This window comes from Pinus tabuliformis, chromosome J (genome assembly GCF_031772625.1).
Source record: "Pinus tabuliformis cultivar Carrire ecotype Pingquan chromosome J, CPIR1, whole genome shotgun sequence".
Lineage (NCBI taxonomy): Eukaryota > Viridiplantae > Streptophyta > Pinopsida > Pinales > Pinaceae > Pinus > Pinus tabuliformis.
The window spans coordinates 4,405,285-4,419,102 of record NC_142295.1 but is presented as its reverse complement, the minus strand read 5'-3'; positions in this window follow the sequence as shown (position 1 = coordinate 4,419,102).

Here is a 13,818-nt window from a genome sequence, read left to right as displayed (position 1 = left end):
TTGCAATCAATTTCATACTCATTGTGATCAAAATCTTGGCAAGTTTGCTGCATCTTCTCATTTATATCAAAGGATGTAACATGGTTTTCATAAGTAAACCCCTGCTGATCTTCACGCTGTGTTTCATGAGATGTTATACTTTCTTCTTGGTGTTGAAATGCATTGTTATGAAGAGCCTCTAAAATTTCTTCATCCGTAAATTCATCATCATCATAACAATCCTCCAAGTACTGAATAAGACTTAAAGAATGCCTACAGCAATCTTTAAGCAGCAATAAGGAAGGATAACATTCTTTATACATCTCATAGAATTCATCATGAAAACTAGCAAGCGAATATATTGAACCATTTTCCAAACTTTTATACCAAGACCATGCTTTTCCTTCTAAAGTGGTCATAAACATCTTCATGAGACAATCTTCAGGGAAATGAACCTTAAGACTGCGCACATGCATATGAAACCTAACCAAATGAAGAGCAGCATCGTCTTTCTTTTCATCTTTGAATATTGGAAGATCCTCTAACCAATGAACCTTTGGCATAGGATTTGGAAAACCAGGGATATGAGACCGATTCATAGGAGCATACCTGGCATTCATTCTTGCAGTGGAATTCATCTTGTAACTTCATCAATCTACTGATCTTCTAGCAGTGGAGTCACCTTCCAATTTATTATTTGATGTGTGGAGTCGCCAAGGTAGTTTTGCAGCCTCAAAAAGATATCTGAGCTCCTTCTACCTTCAGAAGTTCAGCCTCTAAATTTCGGGAATGAATAGATTTCAGGCTCCCGGCAGACACACCAAAATGTTATCACAAAATCATGCCCCTGATAGGCTGCTGATCAGGAAGACCTTATGTAACTCTTTCAAACCAACTTTTGGCTGAGGCTTAGCCTCCTCAACCTGAGAGGGCTCTCTCAAAGGTTAATGATTTTGATAAAGATTAGATGGCTAACTCTATGAAACAAGTGAAAAATATGAATGGTTGAACATGATCAGTAAACATCCATTGGGCTTATGGAGTCAACAACACCTCAATATAACAATGAACTCAACCTTACATGGAAGTCAGGGCATTCAGCATTTAAACATTCAGAACATAAACTCATATGGGACCACACAGTTCATAAATGTATACAGGAAGTCAGAGCACATTCATTGAATTCTGAGTGATTATACATCCATACCACTGTAAGAATTAAGAAAAGGACAACATCACATATTCTGAACATAAAAAATCCTTCATGAATCCTGAGAAGTAAAGTCAAGCATGCATTACTGAAAATGAGTCTTACATAGGCCAAATACAAGCTTTTCCATAAAATTTCCAACCCTGATTACATTAGATCTTCTTCTATATATAGAGCTCTTTACATAACTGAGATTCCTCCTCCAGCATGAGGGAAATTCGAATTCATCCTACTATGACACCTATTGATACATAAAACTAATTATTAAATGCAAATGACACCTAACTAGCAGTCCTAGAGACTTAATACAACTAGGAGTGTAACTCCTTATCATGATTCAACAACCTTATCTAAGCATTTAAAGCATTATTTGACAACTTGCAACCTCAAGAAGTCGAATTTGATGAAGCCTCCCACGTGGTCACCCAACTGCTGATGACAAACCCTAGAAATTAGGGAACATGTTTCCCTGTTTTTAGGTTTAGATACTTGAAAATTGGCACGTGGGACAGAGCCTTTATCTCTTCATCCATGACACATTTTACGAAACTGAAGGAGGTTTTTGTAGCCCATGTTGTCCAGAACAAAAAAATCTCCTGGTTTTTTAAAACATTTCTCCAGCTGTCTAGAAACTGTCCTTGAAAAACACGTGGAAAACAGGAAAAATCCGTTTTCTGAAAGTAGGGTCTCAATGAAAGCTTAGTATCTCCCAACTGAAAACACTTATGAAGAAATTGAGATACGTTATTGTAGTAGGAGAGTTTATGAAGATAAACCGCCTTCAGAATTCCAAAATACCCTTTCATGTGACCAGAAACTGATTTTGAAAAAACAGGTGTAAAACAGAGAAATATGCCTGTGGAAAACTTGCACCTACAGCAGTTTCGTAGCGCAAGTTTGATCATAAATTCCTCCCACCTCAGAATGGATTTGAAGAAAATGAAAGAGGTTTTTGTATTTTGGTATGTTAGGAATAAAATCCTCTTTCATTTTTCAAAATTAAGTTTTCAGCTGCTCAGAACCCCTTCTGGAAATTTACTAGTAAACGCAGAAAGCAGAGTTTTTTCTGCTGAAACAGGCTGCTATAGGGGTTTCGTAGCGCGCTACGAAAACTCCTGGTTCAGTGATTTCGTAGCTACTTTCAAAATTTCTCCAAAAAGATGTGAGATATGACTTATAAACACCTGGTAAGACTTCTAAAACATGGAATGAGGCTGTCAAACATTATTTGGAAAAGAGATATGATCTTAAAAGACTTCTAACCTTATGACCTAACCCTTAAAGCATGAAATGACCTAGAGACCCTTTAACACCATGACTTGACCATGACTGATACAAGTATTGAGAAACGATGTAAGTTTTCCAAATTTTTTAAAGGAAGTTTTACAGTGATAACACGGTTACAACCAAATCAATATTCTACCTGCCGATCAACCAAAAACGTCTTTCATTTGTCCTTGGGGGACATTTGCTTACTGCAAATTACCTTTCGGACTTAAGAATGCCGGAGCCACTTTCCAACGGGCAATGTCTTACGTGTTTCACGACATCAAGCACATTGTGCAACCGTATCTCGATGATTTTCCTGCTCATTCTTTACATCGAGCTGATCACCTTGTCCACTTACGCGCTATTTTTATGAGGTGTCGGCATTATCGAATTCGGTTGAACCCACACAAATGTGTCTTCTGCATAGAAGTGGGACGATTGCTAGGATTTGTCGTTTCAAAAGCCGGTATCCGCGTCGATCCCTCGAAGGTCGAAGCCATCATCAAATTGCCTCCTCCTTCGAGTTTGCGCCAACTCCAAAGTTTGCAGGGGAAAGCAAACTTTTTACGTCGATTCATTCCTAACTACGCCGAGGTTACAAAGGGTTTCACCGGTTGTTGAAACAAAACGCTCAATTTTCTTGGGATGAGATAGCTCAGAAGTCTTTTGATGCACTTAAGCACGCGTTGACCCATGCACCGTTGCTGCATCCTCCCAACTACAACCAGGACTACTTTTTGTATCTCGCCGCCTCCCACTCCACCATTGGAATGGTTTTAGTTCAGGAAGATGAATTCGGAACGGAGCATGTGATATATTATCTCAGTAGGACGTTAAATCCCACTGAGCTAAAATATTCGCATGTGGAGAAATTGGCCCTGGCAGCTGTTCAGGCTGTCCAGTGTTTTCGTCATTACATTCTCCTCCGTAAAACTACAGTGATTTCGGATTGCAACCCTATGATCTATATTTTGACTAAACAATTGCTAGGGGGCAAGTACTCCAAATGGATTGTTATCCTGCAGGAGTTCGATTTGGAGTTTGAGAAGTCCAAGTCTAAGAAATCCTTAGTTTTTGCGGAATTGATGTGTGACTTCCCGCGTGCTGACACGGAGACTGTGGCAGAGGAACCCATTGTGGACGAATCTCTGTTTCTTATCAGCACTTTAGATCCTTGGTATTGGGATATAATCGTCTATCTCCAAACCCAATCCTTTCGGCCCGAAGCTTCAAAGTCGAAACGTCGGAAAATTCGATTCCAGTCCCAACAATACAGAATTATTGGAGATACTCTTTATCGTCGTGGGGCGGATTTGGTTTTTCGTCGTTGCTTAACTCATGAAGAGGCAGAGAGAAAGGGTTATGAATGACTGTCATTCTGGAGCATGTGGCATGTGTCAGTATGTCTGGGTATGCCACAGCTCAGAAGGTGTTGCGTGCTGGCTATTTCTGGCCGTCCATGTTTAAAGATTGTATCATTGCGGTCCGAAAATGCCACAAGTGTCAAGTGTTTGATCGCAAGATGCGCGCACCACCTGCTCCTCTCCACCCTATAATTGCCGTTGGTCCTTTTGCTAAATGGGGCATCGATTTTATTACTTGTAACCCTCACTCGGCCAGGGGGCATGCGTATATCATCCTTGCGGTTGATTATTTTACTAAATGGGCCGAGGCGATGCCTACATTCGAGGCAAGCGGCAAGACAGCAGTGATTTTCATATTCAATCATATTATTGCTAGGTTTGGTGTCCCACAAGCGATCATCACTGACCATGGGCGCCATTTTCGAAACATTATGATGACAGAACTTACAAGCCAGCTTGGTTTACGCCATGATAGTTCTACTCCTTATTATCCCCAAGCAAACGGTTTGGTTGAATTTATCAACAAAGTTCTAGTTATCATGATCCGACGAATCATTGGTATTCATCGGTCGAATTGGCACAACATGTTATTTTCAGCGCTTTGGGCGTATCGAACCTCAGTAAAAACATCAACAGGGTTCACTCCTTTCCAGCTAGTTTATGGTTTGGAAGCAGTGTTGCCCATTGAATGCGAAATCCCATCACTTCAAATGGCTATCGAATTACTCCCAGCTACTTTCGAAGAGGAGAAGCGTCTGTTATACTTAGCTAAATTAAATGAGACTCGACATGATGCTGCTTTGGAAATCGAGACTCATGCAAAAAGGATGAAAGCTCAGTATGACCGTAACGTGACCCCTCGTAATTTTTCGGAAGGAGACCTAGTGCTATTATATGATCAAGCTAACGATAAATTAGGTGCTAGAAAATTCGTTCCCATGTGGCATGGGCCCTACATTGTCAAGAGAAAGCTGGCAAAAGGGGCCTATGAGCTGGTAGATTTTGATGGGGACTCTTTGGGTAAGCCCAGAAATGGACTTTACCTAAAGAGGTATTATGCTTAAATGGTGGGTATGGAGATTTAGTTAGTTCTAGTTGGGTTAATTTTCTTTCTAGCTGGTGTGTTTGCTTAGTTTAGGTTGTGTGCTTAGTTTAAAGAGTGTGTTTTTGTCGTTATTCTGGCTTATCTTGGTTTTACTCTTGATATTGCAGATGTCGACGCCTCTCCAAACATACATTGGATTTGCTGATGGTGCTTGTCGTAGTACACGGAATATCTCTTCCGCAGCTTGGGTTATATATTCGCCCTCTAACGAGTTAGTTTCTATGCATGGGGTGAGCCTCGGTCAAACAACAAACAACATTGCAGAATACAGTGCAGTGATTGAATTATTATCTGAATCTATTTCATTTGGGATTCGGAGTTTGATAGTGAGGTTAGATTCTGAACTCGTTGTATTACAGCTTAATAGAGTCTATGCCATTAGAAATCCAGTGTTATTAAGATTTTTTTTGAGGGTGCGTCTCTTGGAACGTGAATTTGATTACATTGAATATCAGCATATTCCAAGGTCTTTGAATACATTAGCAGATGCAATGGCGTCTCGAATGTTAAATAGACATTTGTAACAATCATAAATGTAAATTTATAAACATTTCATCACACATGTTTAACAAAATAAGCCGGTAATAATGATATATATAGATAGGAGTATGTCAAAAATATACATCATCTTCGATCATAGGTTGAAAAACACCTTATGATCGGCAAAAATGATAAGTACAAAAAACCAAAAATGTCATATGTGTCCACAAAAGTGACTAGCCAATCACTGGTGGTGCTCTCTATACGAGACCACTGCCCGCGCTACCCTACACAGGAACCTCCTGAAAGGTCCTGGGACTGCGACCACGTAGCGCTGAAGTCGGATAGGAATGTCATCTATAGTGGTCTCTGGTATATCCGCCGTCAGACGCTCTAGATCCTGTTCCAGCTCGGCTAAGGTCTCTGCGGCCGCATCCTGTGGGGCTGGTGCTGGTACAGCTGGTACTCTCCTCTCAAAAGCCCGGAGGTTGGCCGGACGCCGTGGACCTACATCTGCATTTTAAAAATTTGTGCTGTCAGTTTTGAGGCGATATATAAAAAACAAAAAAAATACATAATTTAAAAACTTGTGAAAAATGAAATACCTCTGTCGTCCCATTGTTCTCCCTGTGGAAGAACCATGTCCGGATCATTGCGAAAATCCATTCCGGCATACGGAAAGTCCTGAATCGCAAAGACCTGGCCCTCCAGCCAGTGAAAGTAACCATCAGGAAATCGAACAACTGCTGCTCCCTCGTCAGGATGCCGGGCCATTACCGCGACCCATCTCGTCAACTTAGGCTCCCGAGGAGCCCCAACTGGAACTGTAAGATGCTGGGGGATCAGCATTGGAACTCTCTCTAGGGCAAAGCTTACAACTAAAGGCCCATATCCAAAAGTCTTCAGTTTTCCTCTCTTTGCCCTGGTTAGTTGGCCCTTCATATTGGCCAACACAGCATCGCACCAGTTGAAAATGGTGCCTTGGAAGCAATCTACAGCCATCCGCATTTGGGATCCAGTGGCTATATGCAAAGCGGCAGCACTGCAAAGTCTGGTAACTGTAAAGGCAATTACCATGAGTTTAGGTCGGGATATATATTTAATTTCTATCCCCTTCTCCTGGTTTTGATTGTTACACCACTCTAGCCGGAGACTAGCAAGGGATTGGCCACCCAGCCTAGTCCCGAATAGAGAGAGTTGCTCGCCCCTGTTAGGCAAGCCAGTGAGAAAGTATATGTCGGAGGACTCTATCTCGAGCTGGTTTTCTCCGATGTAAAAACATTGATCCTGAATATTCCACCTTTCAACCAGCCACTCTAAGAATGGCACCTGGGCCCTCATGCCAGGTATGGCCCAGTACTTGTACAGATCGCATGCCTTTAACGCATCAATAGAAGGTTGATGACCTATTGCGGCCAAATCAACGTCTTCCTGCTCTCTTTCACGCCAATCTAGCATGGTGAGTGACCTACACACCAAAAAATGATAGTTAGAAATCATTAAACAATTTTTGATTGGTTAAAATTGGAGTTTGGGGTTTAAAAAAACCACGTTTCACGGGGTACGCACCCGCGTCAGAAGACAGAGCGGCGGGACGAGCTGGTCTGAAGGCGGGCTGGTACCCCGACCTTTTTCCCATATACGAAAAAACGGGGTACGCAGGTCACCCATGGGGCACCTGCGTCTCCCGAGAAACGCATTTTAAAACCCTAAAACCTCCAAAAAATCAAACTAAACTTGAAAATGAAATTATAAATGGATGAAATTGAAGAGGAGGATGTTGTGAAAATACCTTGAAGGAGACGGCGCTCGATTCTGACGGTCGGTTTCTCCGCAAAGTCCACGGAGAAGTTTTCTTGTCAAAAGCCCTTTTCTCAACCTCAACAGTAAAATGGTAAAAATGACATGGTAAAAAGTCTTTTTATAGGTTTTTTGGATGAATGGATGCTAAGTTTGTTTATTTTTCACCATGAAGGGACATTTTTCAATGTATTTTTACCCATCTTAAACATGTATGAGTAATGTGTCGTTTTTGTGCAGGACAAAAGGACTTTAGAGTAAAATCATCATTTTTCACGAACCAAAACATCAGAGTCATCTTTTAAGCTCTTTTCTGACTCCTAAAACATGAAAAGATTGCCGAGCGTTTCTTTTACACTCGTTAAAACGGAACTAAAAGACGGTCATCTTATAGCTCTTTTCTGACCGTAAAAACAGGAAAAGATTGTCGGGTTTTTGTCGTTTCAAACTCGATACGGAAATAAAACGACGTGTCCTTGATCGCTTTTTACTTTTCAGGTCAGAGACACTAATCATAAAAGTACTCCTTGGTCGCAAGATCAAGCGGTTCTCTCAGGTATTATTTTATACTTTTTCAGGCTTGGGAGACACAAATTTATGAAAAAGTTCACCGTGGAGTCTTCTTTAGTTTTTTTAGACTCTCTAAAAATGAAAAACGCCGAGTTTCTCCTATACTGGACTCGTTAAAATTTCACAGTAAAGGACCTGTTCGATTACAAACAGGAAGGACCACTCCTTCTTAGGGTCCGAATCTAAACTAAGTTGGACTCATCCGAAGGATGAGCTTATAATCAAGCATATGTTATCCTCCTCAAGCTTGTAAAAAATAAAGAGGTACTTGCCAGAAATGGTGGGGGAAAAGAGAGAAGAATGAACCAATTTGTCATCCTTTGTTACAGAAGAACCTTATCACCGCTCTTGAACACGACACTTTTCATTCACCTGGGTTGGGAAATCCTATGCCTTAAAAGTTTATCAAACCACTTTGAAAGTCTTCAACTGTTTCCGGGTATTAACTTTGGGTCAATCGTCACCAAACCATCTGTCGTGTCGTTATGTGTTCAAGAGGTCTCTGCAAATAAACCATTCATATGCAAAATACTTGTCATCCATTTGACCATCCCTGAGTCAGTCCTTAGAGCAACATTTCTTCAACTTGAACAATGATTTCATGTTGTGGGCTTGCTTGCAACGGGTCGCTTTCTATCGACATCAGCACATTATCTAGAAAGATGACTTAGAAATCGTCGGTACCTTGAATTCTGCATGCATCAATGGCAGGTTTCTCGCCTTTGACGACAGTTTACATCATTGACTTTCGATCGAAGGATTCCGTGACGTGTTCGACATCAACTCATTCATTCACATTTCATGGATTGTACTAGGTACTTTGAGAACCATTGACATCACTGGTGGTCTCTCTCACACTTGTTAACAGTTTACATCATTGACTGGTAATCAAGTGGTTTCTACCATGTTCGACATCAACTCATTTATTCGCATGGATAGAATCGTACCAATTCGGGAAGTAGAAATGAAGACCCTGGATTTAGTTTCCACCATCCAGGCTGCGAGGAGCTTTGTATTCATTATATAGTAGACTAATCATAAAACAGATGGCTGCGTCCATACTGTGTCTACAAAAGTCTATGATTATGATGTACTGCAAAATCATTCCTGTATCAGAGCAGTAGATAGTCAATTAGTTAAAGTTTTCAATCTGAGTATGGGAATGCCTACCTCAGCGATGATATGATCTTATATATGTATTTTGTGTTGAATACTTGCAGGTTCCAACTGGGCTCTCCACAAGATAATCCTTGAAATGATAAAGTACTTCACCCTTCCTAGATCATAAAAACCCTAATCTACTACAGGCTTCGCACTTTAGGGGGCAATCTGTTACACTAAAAAATGTCACCATGACTATTTGCAGTTAGTATGGCTCCATCCACTGTCATACTATCCTACTGTGTACACGCTACTGTGTCTAAAGAAACCAGCGTATAACAAGAAAACTTATGATTCAGTAGCTTATCTTCAGTAAATGCATCAGGACATTATTAACCATGATAGTAAAACAGGTGCAGTATAACAGAACAGATCATCACACAGAAAACACACACATGAACACCATGATATAAGGTGGAAACCCAATGTGGGTGAAAACCACCTGCTGCAAGTCGTCTCTATCTTTCTTTAATATGAAACTTCAGTTTACAATCTTTTGTACTGGTGCAGCCTTATACCAGTACGCAGGCTACAACCTGCTGAAGGCTTCAACCTTCTCTCGTTCTCCAAAATTCCTTGGAAGGGAGCTCCAACCCCCTTTGCTCTTGTACTAGCTAAGATACTAGTACGTAGGTGCTGGCCTACAATCTTCTTTCCTTCAGGTACCACTTTTCATACATTTTCAGACTGGATATTCCTAAAGCACAACATTACAATCTGAAGACCACAATTCATTCAACTTTCATAACAGATCATTGAAGCACAAAACAACCAATACTAGCATCATCAATCTTTGAATCACTGAACCACTGAAACCCTGTCAACACCAGTCACCAGAACACAGAGCAGACTGTAGAACTTTGCAATAGCAGTCAGACCCAACTGCAACCCCAAAAATCAAACTTCAAAAGATATACGCTACTTCAATGAGAGAAACCCGCGTATACACGCGCTTTTACCAAAGACAACCTGCGTACAGATCTAAAAATAAATTCCCTTAACTTGTAGCTGTACCAGACATCAGTTAGACCCAGAACATAACATTGCGTCAGTATGCAGATCTAGAAATACGCATAATCAACCATATCATAATAGTGCATTTCAAACCATTAGATCCCGATCTGTCCTTAGATCTAGTCTTCCATCAACCGGTGTGATCTCTCCTTAGCTTAGATCAAGCAACCCAGAACCTGCATACCAGATCTCTTTCTTTTTCAGATATTCAAGACTTTTCAATTGTATTTGCCTAATGATCTTCTTCTCCTTATATAGCCTTAGGCCTTGCTCAATACCAAGGGCCAAAACCATAGAAATCTGTTACACTAAAAAATGTCACCATGACTATTTGCAGTTAGTATGGCTCCATCCACTGTCATACTATCCTCCTTGGCAAGTCTCATGCCTCTGCTCTCCATGTCAAACTTCAAGAAAGAGAGAAAAGTCATTTAAAGTCAATTATCTCTGGTACGCAGTTTCTCTTAGCCTTACCTGTGGGTACGCAACCCAAGTTCACAAAACCTGCGTACTTGTACGCTCTGTATGTAAAGGGATGGGTGCGTACTCCTGTAAAGGTCAAAAGGCGCAAGTTTCACTCCAAAAAAGTTACTTGTGGTCATTTCTAGAGTCTTCTAGAAGCTTGTTCGACGTGTATGAAGCGCCTCCAGATGGTTCATGTATCCCTACCAAAGAGGAACTTATCCCATCAATAGGGGAGCTATCCCATCCAAAGAGGGACTTATCCCATTGATGGTGGACCTGAATAACTTCCTCTAGAGCACTATAAATACAGGCATTGGGCCAAAGGGAGGGGAGGTTGAAAGCTGAACATTCCTAAGGGTAGATGCTGCTGGAATTAGGACTTCCTTGTAGAAGCTTGTGAGGAGAGATTACCATCTTTACTTGTTTCCATTGGGAGGTGGGTGAGCTGATCAGAGTAAGGGAGAACTCTTGTGGACCCTGGAGGAGCTTGCACAACACCAAGGCTCAGGTTGTAATGGTTCCTTTTGTTACCTTTTAATACAAATTAGTCCATTCTTCTCAACAATTTGTTATTAATGAGTTGTTTCATGTACTCCTTGGTCTATATGTTAAATATGTTTTATTTTATGTGATATTCAGGTGCTATTTAATCATTTGATTGTTGGTGAATGCAGGTTTCGAAGGGAAGGAGGAGCTCATCCGGATCAACGAAGCTAGACTACTACAACAACGTTGGATTACAGGTAGGATCTAAACACTTGATTTCTGATATTGTAAAAGCATATTTAGGGAAGGATTGTCCTTATTTGTCTTGTTTGTCATTAGAGAGTCTTAGGTTTTCTAGGAAGGTCGGTTGTGTCCGCACTAACGACTCTTTCCGCGTGACAAAATCCAATACCATCAACTTCAAAACTAGGGATCAACACGTCTGTCGAGATACTTTGGTCCAAAGACATAGGCTCAAGTACCGAGGACTAACTACCACGGACCAAAGGGAAGCTTCTCGACATGTACGCCCTTTTCTGTTCATGAAGCTGCGTGCACACGCGACTTCGTATATAGCGAACCTGCGTATCCGTGACTTAGTATATAGCGTACCTGCGTGTATACGCAACTTGGGCTTAATGAACCTGCGTATATGAAATTTCTCTTCATACTTGTAGTTTGGACTGAGATCTGTCATCAAAGAGAGTTGCCATCAAGGACAACACCTGTATCGTAGCGCCACACCTGTGCCAAAATGCCAACACAAACCTTGACACTTGTGCTCCCTTGTTGTAGGTTTTCGTTTCAATTTCCTTGTTCAAATTTTGCACAACAAACTAGGTTATGAGGAATGGAAAAAACAAATTTTTAATTAGGGAAACTGGGGATTTAAGTTTTGTAATTTGAAGTGAGGGGAAAGAGGAGTTAGGGAGGGAATTAAGAAATGGGAAAAAATTGGAGGTGGGTAGGGGTCTTAGGGAACTTAGGGAAGTGATAAATAGGATAGGGAGTGATGGGAAGGGCATCAAATAATTTTTACACAGTCCATGCTACCCTTTCTGCTGAAAACGTAGTGTGGGGTCTAGGGTTTGCCCTAGAAGCTATGGGGATGAATGAGAAGGGTTAGAAATGATAGGGGAAATGTATATTAGTGTGAGGAATGGTAGGAAATGTGGGAAAACTAGTTTTTCTATGTGCCAATTAACTCATGGAGTGAAAAACTGAAAACATAACATGGAAACCCTAGGAGAGAGTTTCACACATTCAAATTGAAAATTTCACTTTGCTGAGGTGGTGTTTGCATTTTACATACCTGTACTAAGTCGAGAAGAAATTCAATCGTTTAAGAAAGTGCTTGGAGATGTGTTTCAAGCCACCCTTGCAAGAAAACATAGCGAGTAGGGTAAAAACACATCGTGGGAGTTTGAGAAGCACAATAAGAATGAGATTCGATGTTAAATGAGTCTCTTGGGCTACGTGTGAATACATAAGACACAAAACAATGATGGCTCTTTGCTTTTAATTTGGACATAGTAATGACAACACCAGTGGAAACCCTACACCAAGATTTATATGCTGACACTTCAACTGATCTGAGACCAACAATGACATGATCATGTGATGAGCACCAGTATTATAGCAAGGATGCTGCAACTCCTGGGCTACGACCTCTACTTATCAACCAGGGGTTCGTACAAACTTGGAGGTGACAGTGTTGTATGAACAAGTAAAAGTGATCGTTCTACCTGTTGTCACTATTCAGCTGGCGAGGGACCACTGGAGTTCCAAGCCAAAATTCTATGGAGTGAGAAGAAGCTTGATTCTTTGATGGAAGAAAGGTAAATCTACTCTAAGAGAGTTACTCTACTGCAATAATGGAGAAGGTCGACATGTAATTCTAAATCACACCATTCCCTAATTAACCATTTAAGAAGCTATGGTAGGTAGAAATGCTAAATCAACATGAAACAAATGCTACTATCTAAGTTGTAGGAGTAAGAAGCATCAAACAACACTAATGTGCAAGTAAAGAGATTGAACTAAATATGTTTTTTCTTTTTTGTCTTTTTATATAAAATCAATTATGCAACTAATTGCTTTTGTGGATGTGGTAGGTTAATTAAGGATGTTTGAGGATGGATGGAAGGGCTATGAGATAGTTGGATGGTGTGGAGGACCCCTGGGAGGCGTTTTGTGATTTCTTAGAGGTTTTCCATCAATTCGGCCTCAACACAGGCTATTTCAGGAAAACCTACAGGATGTACTAGAAACCTATAAGACGATCCTGTAGGAATGATAAGAAATCTACAGGATACAACCAAGAGCAAAATGTGAGGTGTTGGAGGTGATGGGAGGCTTAGGAAAGGTGTGTGATGGGTGGAACGGAGTGGGAGAAGGTATAGGATCACTCAGGAGTCAATATCCAAGATAGTAGATGGCTGGATTCGCTCAACGTGCTTGGAAGAATTTCTATGAAAAATGATGAAAAATTAGTGAAGGTGATGGTGAAAACAAGGGATGGCTAAGGTGGATGGAGTGGAAGGTGGATGCTAGCTATGACGTCTTAGTCTCCTCCTGAAGCACCTGCTCTGCATAAAACATGTGTGTCTTCCAAAAAAGCTATGCAACAACATACATTTTCATAAACTAGAAAATCAAAATTAATGAATCAACTGCCTATACTATGCATGAGGAAAGTTTCTGAAAGGAATGAAAGAATGGATGAGAACTATTGCATAAATGGAGATGAAAAAGATGACAATGGAAATCTACCTTGCAAAACTAACCAAATACTAAATTAATGACAACAAACTCCAAAGCTCATAAAAGAACTAGAAATCTGTGTTTTTGGGGTTGCTTAAGGGTCCCTTCCTCAAGTCATGATCCCAGAGGGAGGAAGTGAGGCTGATACACCT